This window comes from Mobula birostris, chromosome 8 (genome assembly GCF_030028105.1).
Source record: "Mobula birostris isolate sMobBir1 chromosome 8, sMobBir1.hap1, whole genome shotgun sequence".
In the NCBI taxonomy this organism is placed as follows: Eukaryota; Metazoa; Chordata; class Chondrichthyes; order Myliobatiformes; family Myliobatidae; genus Mobula; species Mobula birostris.
The window spans coordinates 97,386,046-97,407,499 of record NC_092377.1 but is presented as its reverse complement, the minus strand read 5'-3'; the positions used below and the strand labels follow the sequence as shown (position 1 = coordinate 97,407,499).

Sequence of the window (21,454 nt, the reverse complement as noted above, 5' to 3'; positions counted from 1 at the left end):
AGTTGAGTAGTATCCTTTAAAGGTAGGAGCCCTAATGTTGGGGAAAAGAGCTGGAAAGGTTTTGAACCCTGCAAATTACCAAGAGAAACCAAGCGTTAGCCACTGAAATTAGATATGTTTACAGTGATCGGGATGGAACTGAGTATCAACTCTATACCAATAGAAATAGATGCTGTTCAACTGCACAGCACAGATTTAGGCCTAAAATTTTGACATAATCTATTTTCAAGGATATACAGTATGTATTAGCTAAGGTCACAAGATGTAGACAATGGAATACCTTTTGTTCACCTGCTGCTCAGTGGTTGGGGTTGGTCACTGAAGCCAACCCATGAGCTTCATATTGTACCTGGATGAAGGTGGGAAGTAAATATAACACCTACTACAACTTGATGGTCTTTTGTGTTCCTAATGTAGTAAATGTCCCAAATTTGTTTGTAGTGTAAACCTTCAGCAACAATATTTATGTAATTTCTGATGGTATGGCTAGAGGGTGCCTTTGAAGAGGCTCTTAAAGGTTGAGGAGAAAAACTGGAATGTAGCCAAAAGTACACCTGAAAAACTAGGGAGGCCGAGCATCATCTATGTTTAGAGTGAAATAAAATGAAACTCTCTTTGATCATTGACCTTCGTTTCTCTGTGTTTCCAGCCTGGCCAGTTTAATATTTCCAGAATTGTTGTTTTTGCTTCAGAAAGTCCATATATTTTCAATGTTAAGGTGGAACAATTTGTGGAGTTAGTTCTGGATTTTTAGCCCATATCCAGTGGAACCTTGCTTCTATGGAAAAAATAGAAGAATTCCAGGAGGAAATTGTGGAGGTTGATTGGGGAACATTGATGGGATGATGGGATGATGGGATGGCATTTAAGGTTGTGAATTTGATGGGTGGGGGAGGAATACACTTTTGATGAGCAAATTCAAAACAGATTAAGTGAGAGGACTTGATTTAGAACTAAGTATGGACAGTGGATAAGTTTAAACAGAGTGGAGTACAGATTTGTAAGGAAAGCACTGAAAACATTATAACCACAATTAACATCACAAGGTAGTTATTTTGACCCACTAATGTACGAAAAGCAAGTTATTAGCTAGCACAAAACAAATCAAATACTTCACTAACTATGTATCTACAACCAAAAAACAGTTCATTGTCACTCTCCTCTCTGGCTTGATGTTTTTCACCTCTGTATAGACATGGAGAAGTGACATAATATGGCACAACTTCAATCACAGTATTTTCAAACAAAAGCTATAAGGATTCTGTCCGTGATTTCACAATTTCTGGAATATATTGCAGTCCATAGAAGTTTTGGGTTTTGCAGCCTGCGCTGTTGTGTACCAGAGACTCTTTTCTTCCTCCTTATCTTGTCACTTACCCTGCAATTGAATGGAAGTTTGAAGTGAAGGATAACAGTCCTGTGGCTGAGAGCCTCAATGAGCTGCCTAAAATACCAAAGGAACACAACACTTCCTCATGTCATTATTCAATAGCTCTGGATTCCGAATTTGTGACCTCAGAAGTTGACACTATCCTCCTGACATGGTTAACAAAGCCCACATTAAGTCCCTTCCAGCAGCCTGCCTCACTTACAGAACTAATTGGCTATACTATTTTTATTTTGTAAATTGTTTTCAGGGATAGTTAAAATTGAAATTGTTGGAATGAAATTAAAAAGAATAGCCCGTGGAAATTTATTCAACAGATAATCAGAAAAAAATGTGCTGTTGGAATCATTTTCTGTTTCACGTTTTCCTGCATGATTTATCAATATGATGTATCAACAACAGCAGCACCCACATTGCTTCATTGTTAATTCAACAGCCAAGCAACAGGTTTGATTTAAAGGTTTCTTTGCAATGCTTCTGATCATATATAATTACCTATAGTCCTAGGTGTCTTCCCTATGGCAGCCAGATGTACAAAATAGGTACAGTTACACATCATTCCCAACAGAGCAATGCATGGAGGAATTTTTTTCTATTGCATCCTCACATGTATCAACCATTCTTGATTTCTGTCAGGAGATAGTATGAAAAATATTGCATAGAAGAGTGAATTTTCCCATATAGAAGACAAATCAGAACATTAAACTGTATGTGCAAAGATGTGCTGTACATTGGTATCCTAATGCAACCACCTCTGCTGGGAACATGGGCAACACATTTCTTTGACCACCATGATTTGATATGTTCTGCAGTATGTTCTGCAGTTGCCCCAGAATAGTATAATTTTATCCACACCTCTTCCTCATTCAAATTGATTCCATCTGTGTGTTGCATGATTAGCCTTCCTGTTCCTCGCATGAATTATACATCCCCTCTCTCGTTCCTTCTTGTTGATCTTGAATACAGCTAATTCTCATCTGCTCAACCTGGACCACTTTTGATCCCCTGCCTTTACTTTGATCCCTATTCTGCTGTATCCTGTCTCTCTTGCAATGGAGATTCAATAAATTCCTCACAGTTTGTTATATAGTGGAATTAGCCTAACCTAACTACAGTACCTTGGCTAGGCTCCTTCATTAAAGTGAGAATTTATGTTTAAAAAATTAGGGTAGATCAAGAAATTAGCTTTACTAAACTAATGTTCAAGAATATATATGATCAGGATGGATAGAAAATTATCGTTAAAGGTAAAGGTGCAAACACGGGGAATTCTGCAGATGCTGGAAATTCAAGCAACACACATCAAAGTTGCTGGTGAACGCAGCAGGTCAGGCAGCATCTCTAGGAAGAGGTACAGTCGACGTTTCAGGCCGAGACCCTTCATCAGGACTAACTGAAGAAAGAGTGAGTAAGAGATTTAAAAGTGGGAGGGGGAGGGGGAGATCCTAAATGATAGGAGAAGACAGGAGGGGGAGGGATGGAGCCAAGAGCTGGACAGGTAATTGGCAAAAAGGATATGAGAGGATCATGGGACAGGAGGCCCAGGGAGAAGGAAAAGGGGAGGGACCCAGAGGATGAGCAAGGGGTATAGTCAGAAGGACAGAGGGAGAAAAAGGAGGGTGAGAGAAAGAATGTGTGTATATAAATAATGGATGGGGTACGAGGGGGAGGTGGGGCATTAGCGGAAGTAAGAGAAGTTAATGTTCATGCCATCAGGTTGGAGGCTACCCAGACGGAATATAAGGTGTTGTTCCTCCAACCTGAGTGTGGCTTCATCTTTACAGTAGAGGAGGCCCTGGATAGACATATCAGAATGGGAATGGGATGTGGAATTAAAATGTGTGGCCACTGGGAGATCCTACTTTCTCTGGCGGACAGAGCGTAGGTGTTCAGCAAAACGAACTCCCAGTCTGCGTCGGGTCTCGCCAATATATAAAAGGCCACATCGGGAGCTCCAGACGCAGTATATCACCCCAGCCGACTCACAGGTGAAGTATCGCCTCACCTGGAAAGGTAAAGGGGCTATTTAAAACATTTAAAGGTAAAGGAGCTATTTAAAACATTTGCAAAACACTTCTGAATTGTTGTAGTGGAGATGTTCCAGATGTAAGGCTTCCCATCCTGGGATCCACAGACCTCTTGCTTAATGGTATTGTTCCATGGCTTGTAAAAGGTTGGGAACCCTTGTTCTGGAGCATAATCAACCAACACGGTGGTTGTCAGTTGCCTGCCCATTGCCTTTTCATCAGGTAGCAGCAATTCTCGATCACTTCCATTCAATTCATTGGAAGGGTGACAAATGTGGTTTGATAAAGCCTTCCAGTTTACTCCAGCTAGAAAACTTTCCACTAGTATACACTCAGTGACCACTTTATTAGTTACTCCTGTATGCCTGCTCATTAATGCAAACGTCTAATCAGCCAATTATGTGGCAGCAACTCAATGCATAAAAGTATGCAGAGATGGTCAGGAGATTCAGTTGTTGTTCAGACCAAACATCAGAATGGGGAAGAAATTTGATGGTAGAATCTCAGGTGGTGATGAGAGGACGTACAGGAGTGAGATATGCCAACTAGTAGAGTGGTGTCACAGCAACAACCTGGCACTCAACGTCAGTAAGGCGAAAGAGCTGATTGTGGACTTCGGGAAGGGTAAGATGAAGGAACACATACCAGTCATCATAGAGGGATCAGAAGTGGAGAGAGTGAGCAGTTTCAAGTTCCTGGGTGTCAAGATCTCTGAGGATCTAATCTGGCCCCAAGATATCGATGCAGTTATAAAGAAGGCAAAACAGCGGCTATTCTGCATTAGGAGTTTGAAGAGATTTGGTATGTCAACATATACACTCAAAAACTTCTATAGATATACCGTGGAGAGCCTTCTGACAGGCTGCGTCACTGTCTGGTATGGGGGTGGGGGGGCTACTGCACAGGACCGAAAGAAGCTGCAGAGGGTTGTAAATTTAGTCAGCTCCATCTTGGGTACTAGCCTACAAAGTACCCAGGACACCTTCAAGGAGTGGTGTCTCAGAAAGACAGTGTCCATTATTAAGGACCTCCAGCACCCAGGGCATGCCCTTTTCTCACTGTTACCATCAGGTAGGAGGTACAGAAGCCTGAAGGCAGACACTCAGCAATTCAGGAACAGCTTCTTCCCCTCTGCCATCCGATTCCTAAATGGACATTGAACCTGTGAACACGACCTCACTTTTTTATTATATATTATTTGTTTTTGCACAATTTTTAATCTATTCAATATATGTATACTGTAATTTATTTATTATTATTATTTTTATTTTTCTTCTATATTATGTATTGCATTGAAATGCTGCTGCTAAGTTAACAAATTTCATGATAGATATCAATGATTCTGATTCTGAAATTTGATCTAAATGGCTTTGACTGTGGAATGACTTTTGGTGCCAGATGGGGTGATTTGAGTATCTCAGAAACTGCTGATCTTCTGGGATTTTCATGCACATCTGTCTCTACAGTTTACAGAGAAATTGTGCAAAAAACAAAAAAAGTCCAGTGAGTGGTATTTCTGTGTGTGAAAATGCTTTGTTAATGGGAGAGGTCAGAGGAGAATGGCCAGACTGGTTCAAGCTGACAGGAAGGTGACAGTAACTCAAATAACCACACGTTACAACAGTAGTGTACAGAAAATGATCTCTGAATGCACAAGTTCGACCTTGAAGTGGATGGGCTATAGCAACAGAAGACCATGAACTTCTGTGGTCAGTTCATTAGGTACAATGTGCCTGTGCATGATCATTGAAACAGTTATCCAATTAGTTACACGTTCTTTCCCAATAGCTTAGCAACCTTTGTTTTACCACAGTATTTGGAATGTTCACCTCACCTTGCAACAAGCTTGTCAATATCATGTCCATTAAGTCTTCCTCACTGTTTATGATTGCAGCTGAGCTGGAGACATAGATAACTCAAAGATGGGAAAAAAATCAATCTACCTAATCCATATTTATGCTGTTCTGATAGTTGGACCCGATAATGAGTTTTTTTGGCTTCTTGTCCAATTTTGCTTTGGAGCTATCAGAACTCCCTTGTTAAACTGTTACCAATGATCAACTGCACTTTCACTCAGGTAATACATCATTATGTCCCTTTTTTTTATTATTTATTGACTTCTGTGGATTTGGGTCAACACTTAGTGCCCTAAAGAAGGTAGTGGTGAACTGATTTCTTAAGGTGCCGGTCAGTCCTGTGAAGGAACTCCCTCGTGCTGTTGGATAGGGATTTAGTCCCAATAATGAAAGACCAATGATATATTTCTAACTCAGTGTGGTGAACTACTTGGTCAGGAATACTTAAGTGATGTTTTGCCTTTGAACATATTGTTGTTGACCTTCTTAATGGTAGAGATTGCAGGTGTGGAAAGTGCCATTAGAGCTACCCAGGCAAGCAGCGACTGCAGTGCATTTTGTAGATGGGAGTCACTGTATGCCAGTGGTGGAATGAATGAATGTTCGGGTTTTTTCTTGGGATGCCAATGACATAGATGCTTTGTCCTGCATGATCTTGAAATTCTTGAGAGTTCTTAGTGCTACACTCATCCAGGCAACTAGAGAGTATTCCATCATGGTGATGGTTATTGTTTGACACTTTATATATTGCTTGCCACCTATCAGCACATGCCTGGATGTTATTGAGATCTTACATCCACTAACATTGAGCTACATTCATTTGCTGGGTAGGTGTGAATAGAATTGAACATTGTGCAAACGTCAGTGAACTTCACCTTGTTTGTTCTGATGACATAGCGAATAGGTAGCGTTGAAGATAGCGCAACGTTTTTGCAGCTTGGGGGTGAGGGTCAGAGTTTGGAGTTCAATTCCGGCATCCTCTGTAAGGAGTCTCTGTACACCCTCCCATCGAATGTGTGGATTTTCCCTGGTGCTCTAGTTCCCTCCCACTGTCCAAAGACATACCTGGAAGGTTAACTGGCCATTGTCAATTGTTCCATGAACAAGGTTAGGATTAAATCAGGGTTGGCGGGGGTTGTAGGGCCAGTGCGACTCGAGGGGCCAGAAGTATCTCTAAGTATCTCTAAATAAAATAAAATAAATTAAAATGGAAGTTGTTAATGAGGCATTTAAAGATGATTGGACCCAGGCACTGCTGACAGATCTGTAGTGATGTTCTTGAGAAAACCCATCGGTGAGAAAGTTATTGGTAGGTCATCTAGATCTCACTGTCCGTGATGTCTTGCATCACTTTGCTAACAACTGATTGGGCGATAATTAGCCCAATTGGAATCGTTCAGCTTTTTGTGAATAGGAAATAGCTTCATTGCTTCATTGTTAATTAAAAGATGATGGAAACCTAAAATATCAAAAGAAAAAGCTGGAAATGCTGTGCAGGTCTGGCTGCATCTGTGGGAGGAGAACCAGCATCAATGCATCAGGCCACCATCTCTTCATTAGAGCTGAAAGAGAGGCAAAGGAAGGCTGTAAAGCTGCAGAGAGGGTGGGGATGGGATGTCTCTATTCGGGTAAAACCAGCGTGACAGTGGCAACAAGTTGTAAACAAGGTTATCCGATCAGTCAGTGAATGGGGATGGTTAGAGGGTGAGAACATAGACAAAAAAATAACTGGACAAAAAAAATGTGAGTAAGAGGGCAGGCCCAGCAGACCAGACATCATTAACAGTGATATCCAGATGACTCACCTGTAACTTCCTCACTGATGTTCAGCCTGAGTTTTCTCAAGACCATTTTGACCATAAAGCCCAGGAGCAGAATTAGACCATTTGGCCCATTACGTCTGCTCCAGACCTCATCACACCCAGGCCCAAACGTGGACCAAGGAGCTGAACTCCAGAGGGGAAGTGATAATAAATGTTTTTGGCATCAAGGAGCCTGATAAAACTGCAGTCAGTGGGCATCAAAGGGAAACAACCTAATGGGCAGAGTCATATTGCATCTTGCACAGATGAAGATAATTGTGGTTGTCAGTCAACTATCCCAGCCCTAGAACAACACTACAGTTCTGCTACCAGTACCCAGGCCCAATCATCCTTTACTGCCTCATTAATTACTTTTATTTTATTTTATTTAGAGATACACCACAGAATAGGCCCTTCTGTGAGATATACCACCCCTGCAACCCTCACTCCCGGAGACAGGAACAAAAAGGAAGAGGAAAAAAGGAGAAAAGAATTATCTGAACTAACATTACAGATGAGTGACAGATAAAAACAGAAATCAAGTTACCTGAAGTTGTAGGATTCAGAATTGAGGCTAGAGCCCAGAAGGAAGCTTGTTTTGGACTTCACTATGACAGTACGATGTCAGTGTGGGTTGGGAGTGGGATGGGGAATTAAAGTGGCAGGCTACAGATATTGTCTGCCCCTTTGGTGAACTTAGCACTTACTAACCCATACCTAGATGTTGTCTTGGTTTTGCTGCACGCAAGCTCAGCTGTTGCTTTGTCTAAGGAACTGAACACTGTCTAATCATCAGCAACTGGCCTTATTTCTATCCCAGTGACAGAGAATCAATGATAAAGCAGTTGAAGACAATAGGAACAGATTCACTATCCACAAGCATTCGTCCAATGGTAGCCTCAATGTAAGAGGATTGGTGTCCAGTGACAGAATAGTTCCAGTCAGTATAGAATTTATCTATGATTCCCTCAAATGCTTCCTCAATTGTCATAGGCAGTCACTCACACAAGAAGTTTTGACTCTTAGTAGTGATTTAATCCCAAGTTGTAAAGATGTTTGAAGCTAAGTATGTTTGGCAAAAACTGACTTGTGCACTGGTGAGCTGGGAGTTGATAGGAATTGCTGGATAGCATGACGTACGACACTTTTCATCGCTTTTCTAACCATTTTGAGTACACTAACTAGGATGGTAATAAGCAGGTATGGATTTAGTGTGGACAGAACATTCTTGTGCAGTAGTTTACATTGTCCAGTATAATGGAGCTGAGAGGGTGTACAGAAACGAGATATACCAGCTAGCTGAGTGGTGTCATAGTAACAACCTTGCACTCAACATCAGTAAAACTGAAGAGCTGATTGTGGACTTCAGGAAGGGTAAAACAAAGGAACACAAACCAATCCTCAGAGAGGGATCAGAAGTGAAGACAGTGAGCAATTGCAAGTTCCTGGGTGTGAAGATCTCTGAGGATCTAACCTGGTCCCAGCATATTGATGCAGCTATAAAGAAGACAAGGCAGTGGCTATATTTTGTTAGGAGTTTGAGGAGATTTGGTTTGTCACCTAAGACACTCAAAAACTTCTACAGATGTATCGTGCAAAGCATTCTGACAGGCTGCATTGCCGTCTGGTATGGGGGGGGGGGAGGTGTCTACTGCACAGGATTGAAAGAAGCTCAGAGTGTTGTAAGATCAGTCAGCTCCATCTTGGGTACTAGCCTCCACAGTATCCAAGACATCTTCAAGGACCAATGCCTCAGAAAGGCAGCATCCATTATTAAGGACCATCACCCAGGATATTGCCCTCTGTTACTGTCAGGACGGAGATACACAAGCCTGAAGGCACATACTCAGTGATTCAGGAACAGTTTCTTCCCCTCTTCCATCTGATTCCTAAATGAACACTGAACCCATGAACACTATCTCACTTTTATTATTTCTGTTTTTGCACTATTTTTAATTAACTATTTAATATACATGTATATACTTACTGTAATTGATTTGCTTTTTTATCTATATTATCATGTATTACATTGTACTACTGCCGCTAAGTTAACAAATTTCACAGCGTATGCTGGTGATATTAAAACTGATTCTGATAATAGCAGCAGCTTGGCTGAAAAGGCAGTATGTTCTAAAACATAGATCTTCAACACTACAATCAGGAGTTGTTAGAGTTCAGAGTGTTTTCCAATATCCAGTGCTCACTGATGCTTTTTGATATCCTGCAGTGTAAATTGAATTGACTGAAAATTGGTGTCTTCAATGATGAAAATTTCAGGAAGAGGCCATTCAATTTGTTTAATTTTTCCACCGTACACAACTCTTGTTTCTGTACTTGATAGTCTGGTGTTTATCATTCTTGGATATTTTACTCAATTTTTATTTAATTTAAGTGCTCACTTTATTCTATAATATCCATCATACACTGTAATGCTTTCTTATGTTTATCTTCTCTCCCTCCAAATCCTAGAGACCTGTCATACAGAAATTAATTTCCTGTATTTCCAGTTACTTGGGTTATAATTAATGACAACCAAACTAACCTCTTTTGCTAATCTGTATTCCCCATGACTCTCAGTTTGTTTTGTTTAAATTTTGTTCCAATTAGGTAGCAACATTGCCCCTTCATTTTGGACCTGACCTATTTGCATCTTTGAATAAGGGAGCATACACTTATGTAACAGACCTATCCAGCATCAATCAAATAGTTTGTACTCACTACTGTTTCTTATTCTCCTCTTTTGAGATTAGTATATTTTGACATGTAGATAGGTAGGCATACTGATTCAATATGATAATTAGTCTATGTGGAATGTAAAACAAATTTGTTTAAGAATTCAGTAGAATGTACACTCAGCCACCATTTTATTAGTACCTCCTGTACCTAATAAAGTGACCACTAAGTATATGTTTGTGGTCTTCTGCTGCTGTCACCATCCACATCAAGGTACGATGTGTTGTGCATTCAGAGATGCTCTTCTACAAACCATTGTTTAATATGTGGTTATTTGCTTCCTGGCAGCTTGAACCAGTCTGGCCATTCTCCTCTGACCACTCTCATTAGTAAGACATTTTCACGCACAGAACTGCCACTCACTGTGTTGTGTATGTGGCCGGTTTACACAACAATATCATTAGTCATAGTCATACTTTATTGATCCCGGGGGAAATTGATTTTCGTTACAGTTGCACCATAAATAATAAGTAATAATAAACCATAAATAGTTAAATAGTAGTATGTAAAATTATTCCAGGAAATAAGTCCAGGACCAGCCTATTGGCTCAGGGTGTCTGACCCTCCAAGGGAGGAGTTGTAAAGTTTGATGGCCACAGGCAGGAATGACTTCCTATGACGCTCTGTGTTGCATCTCGGTGGAATGAGTCTCTGGCTGAATGTACTCCTGTGTCCACCCAGTACATTATGTAGTGGATGGGAGACATTGTCTAAGATGGCATGCAACTTAGACAGCATCCTCTTTTCAGACACCACCGTCAGAGAGTCCAGTTACTTCCCCACAACATCACTGGCCTTACGAATGAGTTTGTTGATTCTGTTGGTGTCTGCTACCCTCAGCCTGCTGCCCCAGCACACAACAGCAAACATTAATAAAAACGCTGGAGACGGGAGCTATATCAACAGGGTTCTTTACTAACTAAAACCAAACTGAACACATATATATATAGATCCATACACACCTAATAGCGCATGCTCAATCCAATGTATTAGTACAACATAAAGTAGTCCTATATTATACAGTAGGTTATATGGTACACTCCTCCCCTTTTAGTTTAATAGTGTATCAACTGTTTTTTTTACTGGGGGCACTATGCTAAACAAGTATGTGTACCCTTAACATACAATGCTTACCAATTGTTTACTTAGTAACTTAATATCAAATTATAATAAAGTAATGTAATAATAATAATTATAACTCAAGTCTCTGAGTTATACAATGCTTACCAATTGTTTACTTAGTAACTTAATATCAAATTATAATAAAGTAATGTAATAATAATAATTATAACTCAAGTCTCTGGGGGGTCTTCTCTGCCTCTCTGGGTAACGCCTGCCCTGAAACGTTTGCTTTGGGGAAATAGTCTCCACAGGTACATCAGGTGGGTCCTCAGCACTGATGACAGGCTTATCCGTGGATGAGGCTGATGTGGTCACATCAGGAGTGTTTGTTTCTATGTCCAGGGAGTCCGGGCAAGGTGTTGTTGAGTTTTTCACCCGAGCATCCAGGATTTGGTCTACATGACGTCTCCATACGTTCTCTCCCACCTGTACTCTATACATCAGTGGTCTGTCTATGGTGGAAATTGCACCCAGCTGCCACTTTTCAATCCAGTAATCATCTGCCATGAATACTGACTGTCCGACACTGAAGCTCTGTGTTGACTTAGTATTCAAGTGTTTGAACTGTCTGTTCTCTACATCACGCCATACATTTGGTTTGAGAAGATCCAGCGGGACCTCAGGTTCCTGTTCAGAAACATCATCGCTGGAGTCTGATTAGTGGTTGCATGTACTGCATTACAATAGGCAAGGAGGAAGTCGTCTATCTTGTGATGCAGTGGTCAATTTTCGCTGTCCATTGCCTTGATGGCTTCCTTGCATGTCTGTACAAATCTTTCTGCCAAACCATTTGTGGATGGATGATAAGGGGCAGATGTAAAATGCTTGACTCCATTGTTCTTCATAAAATTTTGGAACTCTTCAGAGACAAATTGTCATCCGTTGTCTGTACAGATTTGTTCTGGTATGCCATTCCTGGTGAACATGGTCCTCAGAACTGTAATGGTCTTTTCTGGATGTGGTTGACTTCATTTTGATTACCTCTGGCCATTTGGAATGTGCATCGACAGCGATTAAAAAAAAGAGTCCATGAATGGCCCAGTAAAGTCCTTCCCAGTGACAATGATGTCATACAGGTCACACTGAGTCCCTGGAATCCCCTGCAGGACCTGGTCCATTGCCCTTTGCCAGATTGCAGTCGCTGATGCTATCCCAAACATCAACCTGTTGTACTGGTAAAGTCCTTCGTGTGTATTTATTGTCAGGTATTTCTTGGATGCTTCCTCGATTTCCATTTGGAGGTAAGCCTGGGTCAAATCAATTTTTGTGAAATGTTCCCCTCCTGACAAGGAAGCAAAAATGTCCTCAATACGAGGTAGAGGATACTGTACTGTGCGGAGCACTGGGTTGACAGTCACTTTAAAGTCGCCACATATGCGCACCTTGCTTAGTTTTCCTGGTTTTGTGCTGGAAGTTTTCTTCATCACTGGAACAATGAGTGTGGCCCATTCACTCCAATCCACCTTTGACAGGACCCCAGTCTGCTCCAGATTTTTCAGCTCTGCCTCTACTGTTGGACGGATTGCATATGGCACTGGTCTGTCTTTGTAAAATTTTGGACGTGCATTTTCCTCAATCTCAAACTTTGCCTTCATGCCCTGAAGTGTTCCTATTGCTTTCATGAACACTTCTTCAGAGTCAGCAAGTATTGGTGACAGTCTCTCAGATGTAGCCTTGCTGCCCTCCTTTGCTGATGCATTTAGTGCCTTGATGTTGTGCCAGTCCAACTGGATTTTCCTGAGCCATTCACATCCCAGCAACGGTTTTTCAGTACATAGAGGTTCAGCTGCTGTGTTTTGTCTCCGTAGGTCACTGTCACTTTAATTTTATCTTTGGGACACACTTTCTGTCCTGTGTAAGTCTTTAGCAGTAGTTTAGTTCATTTCAGAGGTATGTGAGAAAACAGTCAATTGTAGTCGTGTACAGAGATTACTGTTAAAGCTGAGCCTGAGTCCAACTCCATTTTCAGTCTCACGCCTGCCACTTGTGGCGTGATCCATATTACTCTTCGATTATCTGTGTCTTTCACGCTGTGAAGTTGCAGACAAGATAATTCACTTCTGTCTGAGTGGTTTTCATCGGCATTGTTTTCTTTCATTTTGTGCACATTGTTGTATTTTCCTTTCTGGGGTTATATGGTACACACTGGAATCTTTTTCTGTTTTTAGCACCATTCTCTCTAAATTCTAGAGACTGTTATGCATTAAAATCCCAGGAGATCAGTAGTTTCTGAAATACTCAAACCACCCTGTCTGGCACCCACAATCATTCTACTGCCAAAGTCACTGAGGTCATTAAAATGGCAACTGAGTGCAAATGAATGATCAACAAGTCACTCCAGCTGGTTGGGGGAAATATCTAATAATTGCAAGACATTTTACTTTAAACTGTGCTTTACCATAGTGGGACCAGCAATTCTGTAGATTTCACAATGTGTTGAAGAAAATGGCAAAAATTTTAGAAAAATGAAAGGGATCATGAAATGATGAGATGTTTTGAAATTTGGAATAAGTGGTGAAGGGGGTATGGTGTGATGTTTATTGATTAATTCTCAAAAACGTGATCTCAGTAAGAATGTATAATAAATATTTCTGTAACTTCAGAAAAATTGTGTTCTTTTTCGGGTCAAAGGTGCAAAATATGTAAAAGTAAGTACAAAATTGTTCGCAAAAGTTTTAAAATAGAACTCTATTTTATGGCTTGTTTTTGCTTTAAGTTTACTATTAACGCAAAGTACTTTGGTTTTTAGCCTAAGCCTATTCTTAAGCAAGGTGTACTAAGGCCTCCTTTGATTATACAGTGGATTCTGGTTCTTGGAACAGATTGGGACCAGTATATTTGGCCCAAATAAGCGGCAGCTCCAATTAGCTGAAATTTCATGGAAATAGTTAAAAAGGTATAAAAAAAGACAAACTGAACAACAAATTATGTATTTAAATGAAATATAGAAAAAAATTTAGAACACTACCAATGGTACTACACTTCGATAAAACAGTGTATTAGTTCCTAATAATTATCAACGGAGGAATTCATCCAGAGTATGCAATGATTGAAATCAGCGTAGACACCTAGTGCAAATAGTGGACTGCCTTTATACAATGCTATCGATGACTGCATCATCCAAATCTTCATTTACATTGTAACTTTCAAGATTATTATCTATACCTTTAACCTCATCATTGCTCCTAACTTATTAAAGTAGTGAAATCATTTTATTTTCTCTCCTGGCTGTTTCTGGCATTTTCAACCTTGAATGCTTGAAGCCACAGTGAGCAAAACAGTTCAGAATTGTCTTACTGCTTATTTCTCACCAACTATCACTGACACAAATACTTGCAACTGATGCTATTTTAAAACTTCTCTCATCATGATGTAGTATCTAAGAGCCACACAAGTGTGCACGACTGACATTAGTTAGAACCCATTTGGCCACAGTCATCTGCCCCAATTAAGCAGCATAGTGTCCCAAATAAACAAAGAGAATACTGACAGTTTTCTCCATTAGTTTTTTTGTTCTTTAAGAGTTGTCCCAAATAAGCAGCTTCCCTGCTTAACCAATAACCCAATTAACCGAGATCTATTGTACTTAAATTGCACGTGCATTGCAATTACTTTGACTTTAAACAAAAATTTAGTTCTATATGAATGTGCACATACGTATTGCTGAAGTTTAGTTTCTTCCTCTACTTCGACAGCTTAGTAAATTGATCCAGTGAAAAGCTCAGCTGTGGTTTTTCAGAAGGTCTAAGGATCACACTCAAGGCTGAGGTCAGCTGCCATAACAATGACACTAGTCTGAGAACCCTTGATTACACAGAGGATCTGAAGTGTCTGCTCCTGAACTCTGTCCACTATTCTTCTTGGAACTGAGTATCACGATGATAAATCTGACTTAATGTGCTCCTCTCTATGATTCAATAACTCATTGTCTCATCTTCACAGGAAATAAGTTAATATGGGTAATTTCTGCAACATAGTGTTATGATTTTGTTATGCTATGCACAAAGCAGCCCCTGCCCCCTCTAACCCCTCCTCCTGAGATATTGCCAGTTTGGTATCTATGTTCATTCTGTTATTTTGCCTTTTCATATCAGCTGCAATTGGCACATCCGAAAGAATGTATCCTTTTTCTTCTATAATGAAAGGGAAAGCTCTGGTGGACAAAATTTAATGTCCTCTACAACCTTTGACAAATTTACTGACATTTGTTGTTTAACTAATGGTGGATAATCTGGGCCAACTGGATGTTTCTGTGGGTGGTAATTAGTGTGATAGTAAAAAGGAATTATATAATTAATGCAAATAACATTTCACTAGGTTTTGGCCACCAGCATTAGAGTATTGTGTTGTGCGTTTGTCAAATGTCGGGTAGATGATGACGAGAGATGTTCAGACTGCTCATTTATGTAACAAACATTGTGCACAAACATCTCAATTGAGGCAGCTGGGTTCGAAAGCAAACATCCACAATAGTCAACCTTGCCAATTTGATTATGCATGTTTATTTCTGTACAGATGGTATATCCCCCAGAACCCATCTTCTGGGCAAAATTGTAATGATTCAGACAAAATTATGTCCTTTTTTGTCTAACTTTGCTGCTGTTATATTGTAATGCAGCAGAAATTGTTCCTGTTAACTCACTAATTACTTTCTCCTGACAGACCTAGCTCCAGGGTAAGTCCAGATGCCTCTAAAGCATAAACAGCCTGTTTATTTTTTTTTAGTTTGATTTTTCTATACACGAGATTGTTCACAAATACGCTGTATTGTATATTTGAAAGATGGCACCGATAAGGGGTGACTCTTTGCGTGCAGCTCCAAAGGGGATCATCAAATATCCCCTTTCAGGATTACTACAGCTGAAATGCAGTCTCAGCCATGGGTGTGTGTATATATACGCACATACACTTCTTGTAATTTAAAAAGAGAATTATTGGAACAATAAGCAAAGAGTACTGCAATACTGCTGTGGGAAAATAAGAGAGAGAGAAAAGAAGTTTTATCATTAAATCACGCTCTGTATGCTCTCCATTCTTCCCTCAGAACTGGTCTGTGACAGGAAGCTGCAGCTAGTTCAGTGAGGCATGAGCTGGATGCTTTTGTTCTCTGATGGTGCACACAACAGAAAGCATCTCTGTAACACCATTTTCCCCCCTGCTCTGACAATCAACACTGCTATTTCTCATTTCTTTCACATCTGTGCCTCAACTGCAGAGTTGCATCTCTTTTTTTATTTCTCCGTTTCAATATTTCTGACATTACACAGCAAGAAGTTGAAGATTGTGGACTAGATTTATGCTTGTTTGTGCAATAACATTACGAAGTGCAACTGCAATGATTAGCCTTCGATTTTCAGACGACAATACAAAAGTCTTACTTGTGAGAAGCCCATTCTTTGAGAATTGGCATAAAATGTTTAATCAACATGCCAGAATTGTAAGTGACTTGAAAAGGGTGGAAAAAGAGTAACATGTTAAAATGTCATTTTCTCAGGAGGGTTCTAGGAACAGAGTTGTCATAAAATCGTTGACAAGGCATCTTAATGATGATTAAGCTGCAAGAGTGATCTTGCATTTGTATGGCACCTCCCCAAAATGCTTAGTATTGATAATGGATTGCTAAAGGCATGGTTCTGCAAACAACAGTAAGGGAGGATGTTGGTTGAGCTGTATGAGATATTGGGCATGACACTGGCAGAACTGATTAGTTCCATTGGATCTTCTACTATCATCTGAAAGAGCAGGAAGACAGTGCCTTCCATACTTCAGCACTATTTCTACTTATAAATGATATTACCAATTTGTTTTTTTTCTGTGAGTAAATTTCATTGCTATAATATTAAAATGCAGGCATAATTGTTAGGAAGCATCATCAGATTTCCTTTTGTACATTCTTCTCTTTTATAGCCTTATAGATTTGTCTTCATATTTAACCAATAAAGTAGCTAAATTTTATTTTGTTGCTTGTCAAGACTTCTGCACAGAGCTCCTTCGTTGCAAAGAAGATGTCTCACCAAAAGCCATATTTTTGGAGCCATCTGCATTTATTCACAATCCCAAAAGTGACCACATACGAACATCACAAGATTTATCTGAGCATCAGCGAACGCTGTGCGTCCTTTCTGAAGCTATTTCCAGGCTAGGTTTAGGATTACTGAGGCCTCTGCAAGGGAATGATGTGGGTGGGGCTTCTTGCAGGGTTTCTGCACTCAAAGATGAATTCAATTTTCACAGTTCATTAGTGCATGTGGAAACTGGGTTTTTATGTCAGCACCCTGTCCAAACCTGATTACTTCTACTTCCTATTAACTGTGGACATTGGTACAAGTATGTCTAAGTGCACACTAGAATGAAACGTTCATACACAACAATATTAGTATATGTACTCATTTTAAAAAATCCACTCAGTTAAAAAAATCCAATATTGTTTAAGCTATGTTCAAATATCATCTTCATACTCAAGCAATCCAACCTTTTCTTGTGCTAGCTACAACCAGTTAAAGATTAATCAAATTAAATAAGAAATGTTTAATTCTGTTTTATGGATTTTATAAATAAACTGTTGTGAATAAACATAACCTGTAAATGCTTTGGACTCCATTCAATATTCTGAAATATTATAGATAATAACAATAAATTTTGAAATCACTTTGTTTCCAGCTCATTTCTCCTTTGTTGATTTTTCTTTTTGAGAGACACAATCATTTTTCTTGTTCCAGAAAGCAAACCCAGTGTCACCAGCCCTAGCTTTCAAGATTTTACAGGTTCCCTCTTTTTTCTGTTCTGTTTTAATGGGTATTTTCGCATACTGTATTCCATGAGATTGACAAACAGTGAGGTAATGCAATGCACGGCACTTTGCCAGCTCAGATATATAAGCATCAGCAGCAGGAGCCTGAGAACTGCAACAAGCTCACAAACAAAAGCAGCTTGCCAGTGAATACCATCATCTCGGAAAATGGTGCCTAACTTTCTGAAGAGCTCCAAGTTCGTATCGCTTTGGATAGGCCTAACATTCCATAACTTTGGAATCAACAAAATAGCTTAATTGTTAAACCATTTTAACCTACAGGATGCTTGTTATAAAGGTAGCAATTTTCCTGTTATGGGTTTTTAGCCCAAGTTTTTCAAAATTAATTTATCTAACACCAATTAAAGTGGCTCCTTCTATGCACGTGGTCAGACTTCCTGCACATTTTTTTTCTCTAGAAGGAACATCAGAGGAATAGCAAATACTAAATTTACCAAACATATATTCTCTTCAGAATTCTCAGAGGGAATGTGGGCTATTAATTTGGCCAAACAATTTAGTGTCATCAAGACAATGGGCCCTTCAGCCCATTGAATTCATGTCAACCATCAACCATTTAGACTAATTCTGAACTAATTCCATTTTATTCTAAACACAAGTGATTCTACAGATGCTGGAAATCCAGAATAATACACTCAAAGTGCTGGAGGAACTCAGCAGGTCAGGCAGCATCTTATGGAGAGGAATAAACAGTCAATGTTTCAGGCTGAGTCCCAATGGAGGGTCTTGGCCTGAAACGTTCCTCCAGCATTTTGTGTGTGTTACTCCCAAGTTATTCTCTCCACGTTCCCTTCAACTACTCCTATATCTACACATCACGGGCAAATTGCGATGGCCAGTTAACCTACCAATGCACAGCTTTGATATGTGGGAGGAAACCAAAGGAGCCAGAGGAAACTGGAGGACCCAGAAGAAACTGGAAAACCCAGAGGAAACCCGAGGACCCAGAGGAAACTGGAAGAGCCAGAGGAAACCCACACCATCAAAGGGAAAAGATGCAAACTCCACACAAGCAAGCACCAGAGGTTGGGACTGAACCCTGGGTCACCCTGGAGCTGTGAGACAACAGCTCTACCAGCTGCACTAATATTGTAACACTATGTCCAAACTATGGTCCAGGCTATAAGCACATACTTTGCGAGTTTACATTTAAATCTAAGGCTTACCCTACACTACTTTTCTCCCTCCTTCTCCCAGAGGCAGTGGTTTATTCTGGGACCTGGTTCAAAAAGAAACTGGCAGCCTTCCAGTACCCAGCCCAAGTGTCTATTCATGATCGGAGACAATAAGTGTCAGCAGGCTATTTAACTTCAAAGAACATTAAACCTAACGTAATCCTGTTCACACACTTTCATGTTTCCACAGCTTCCAAACTGACTGAAGATTATTGTTCGCAATGGGAGTTTGCTGTGGATGGGGTCAAAATACTTGAGAATGGTGGTTATGTAACTGGATCCTACTAGTATTTTCAATATGCTATGATGCATTATGTTTATGGGTACTATGTAAAATGCCAGTTTAACATGCTGGCTTTCTCTGAGATAATTTGGCAGTGTATTTGAATATTATTTAAAAGAGAGCTAGCACACCAAAATAATTTACAAAGTTAGCAAGTCAGCTCTTCTAGGCAATATTGGCCTTGTAGAAAAAATATCCTTAAAAATATAAGGAATTTGTTCCGTCATGTTTCTGGGCCTATAGCTGGTATATTTTCCGCAGATGCATCAAGCAGCTGATGGGGAAGCCATATTTCAAGGAGACTGTACATTCAAAAAGCGCCCTGTGGAAATGAAATACAGAAAGTTTCAGTGTATCAGAAATTCACAGAGCACAGTGTATAAGTTCCATATGCTGGAAAAAAATTGTAAATATCTTCCCATTGGAAAAGAAGAAATCTAGAGATGGTGGAAATCTGAAATAAAAACAGAAAATACTACACATTTTCAGTAGTTCATATTGGGTATGGGCAGAGAAAATTAAAATTAATGTTCATAATAAAATAAGTGACCTCTCCTCAGAGCTTATTAGACCACATATTTTCATATTTTTAACCAATGTAAACAGAAGAACCGCATTTGAAGTCAGAAGTTGAATTCATCGTCATATGTGCAAGTACATGTATGCACAGATGCTATGAAAAACTTACAGCAGCATCACAGGCATATAGCATCTGATATGCAACAGTCAGAAGAAAAGAATAAACATAAATGTTACTGAATTCTAAGAGAAAGAACACAATTAGAAAATAAAAAGCAAAGTCCGATGTAGTGCAAAGTTGTCACAGTGTTGCCACCCTGATGTAGTGATCAGGTTGTTCTTTAGGTAGTTATTTGAAGAGAAGTAGCTGTCCTTGAACCTGGTGGTATGTGGTTTCGGGCTTCAGTACCTCCTGCCCCACGGTAGCTGCAAGAAGGTGGCATAGCCCAGACGGTGGGGAATTGTTGATGATTGATGTTGCTTTCCAGGGGCAGCAGCTTCTGTAGATACTTCCAATGGAGTGGGGAGATGTGTCAGTGATCTGTTAGTCTGATTCCACTACTCTCTGCTATTTCTTATGTTCCTGGGCATTCAAATTGCCGTATTAGCCCATAATAACATTGACAAGAGTCCTCAGTGATGTCCATTAAAATGTGGAAAAAGATATACTTGATAAACTGAGTAATGTCGCTTTGGGGACATTTCAAGTTGAACTAAAAACAGAAAATACTGGTAGTCCTCAGCAGGTCAGGCCAAATCTGTGGGAAGAGAATTAGACTAATATCTCATTTCTGATGACATGAAACATTAAGCTCCATTTCCCTTCCTACAAATGTGGCCTGACTTGCTGAGCATTTTCTGTTTTTGTTTTAAGTTTCCAGCATGCAACTTTTGAATTTTCATATTAAATCAAATCCAGGATTTTGGAAATAGTGAGTCACCAGGTAAAAAGGTAAATAAAAGGTAGTCACAAACATACAAGCCACACAAGGATTTTTACCAATGTTGTTCTTGAATATACATGTTGGAATCTCCTCTACTATGTAACAAATTAGGTTTCAATATAAAATGTTTTAGTCACTTGGAAAAGTAGATTTTGACACATTTTTAAGATTTTTGACATAATGAATTAATGGGTATCTATCACAATGGCAAATTCCATCAAATGGCAGACACAACTTTAATAGAATATAAATGATCCAAAAATTAGTCATGTGGTTGATGGTGAGTAAATGGCTGTAGATCCTGTTTAGATGTCAGTGGAGTGGGAAATAATTCATGGAATTTGTTCAGAAACTTGGAGAAAAACAAATACATGTAGAACAGACAGTCTTTGAAATGCCAAAAATCTCTGATAATAGCATGACAGATAGATAAATTGACTCAGAAGCATATGAAATAGCTTTCTATATTGAGCAGGGCATTGAATATAAGAGGTTTCACAAGGACTGTAGAAATAACAGTTACCTCACAGCCAGAGTACCAATAACAGTTGTCATCATCCCATTGCAGAGAGAATGTGGCAGCAGCGCGAAGTACACTAAGGAGATTTACGAGTGTGATACTCTGGCTGGAGAAACTCAGCTATAGAAAAGATTGGATTGGTTGGGGTTGTTTTAGTGGGAACATAGAATGCTGACTCAGATGGTTAAAATTATTGGCGGGGGGGGGGCGAGTTGGCGTGAATAAGTTGACTTATATTCTTCAATTGTGAGGAAAACTTCATTCACCTGAATGGA

At 39.7% G+C, this 21,454-nt stretch overlaps 1 protein-coding gene across 1 annotated transcript in view; it reads left to right on the top strand.

Annotated features, from left to right (window-relative positions):
* The window catches only part of LOC140202257 (parkin coregulated gene protein-like), a 253,430-nt gene that overhangs the window by 181,988 nt on the left and 49,988 nt on the right, over positions 1-21,454 (top strand). The window lies entirely within an intron of this gene.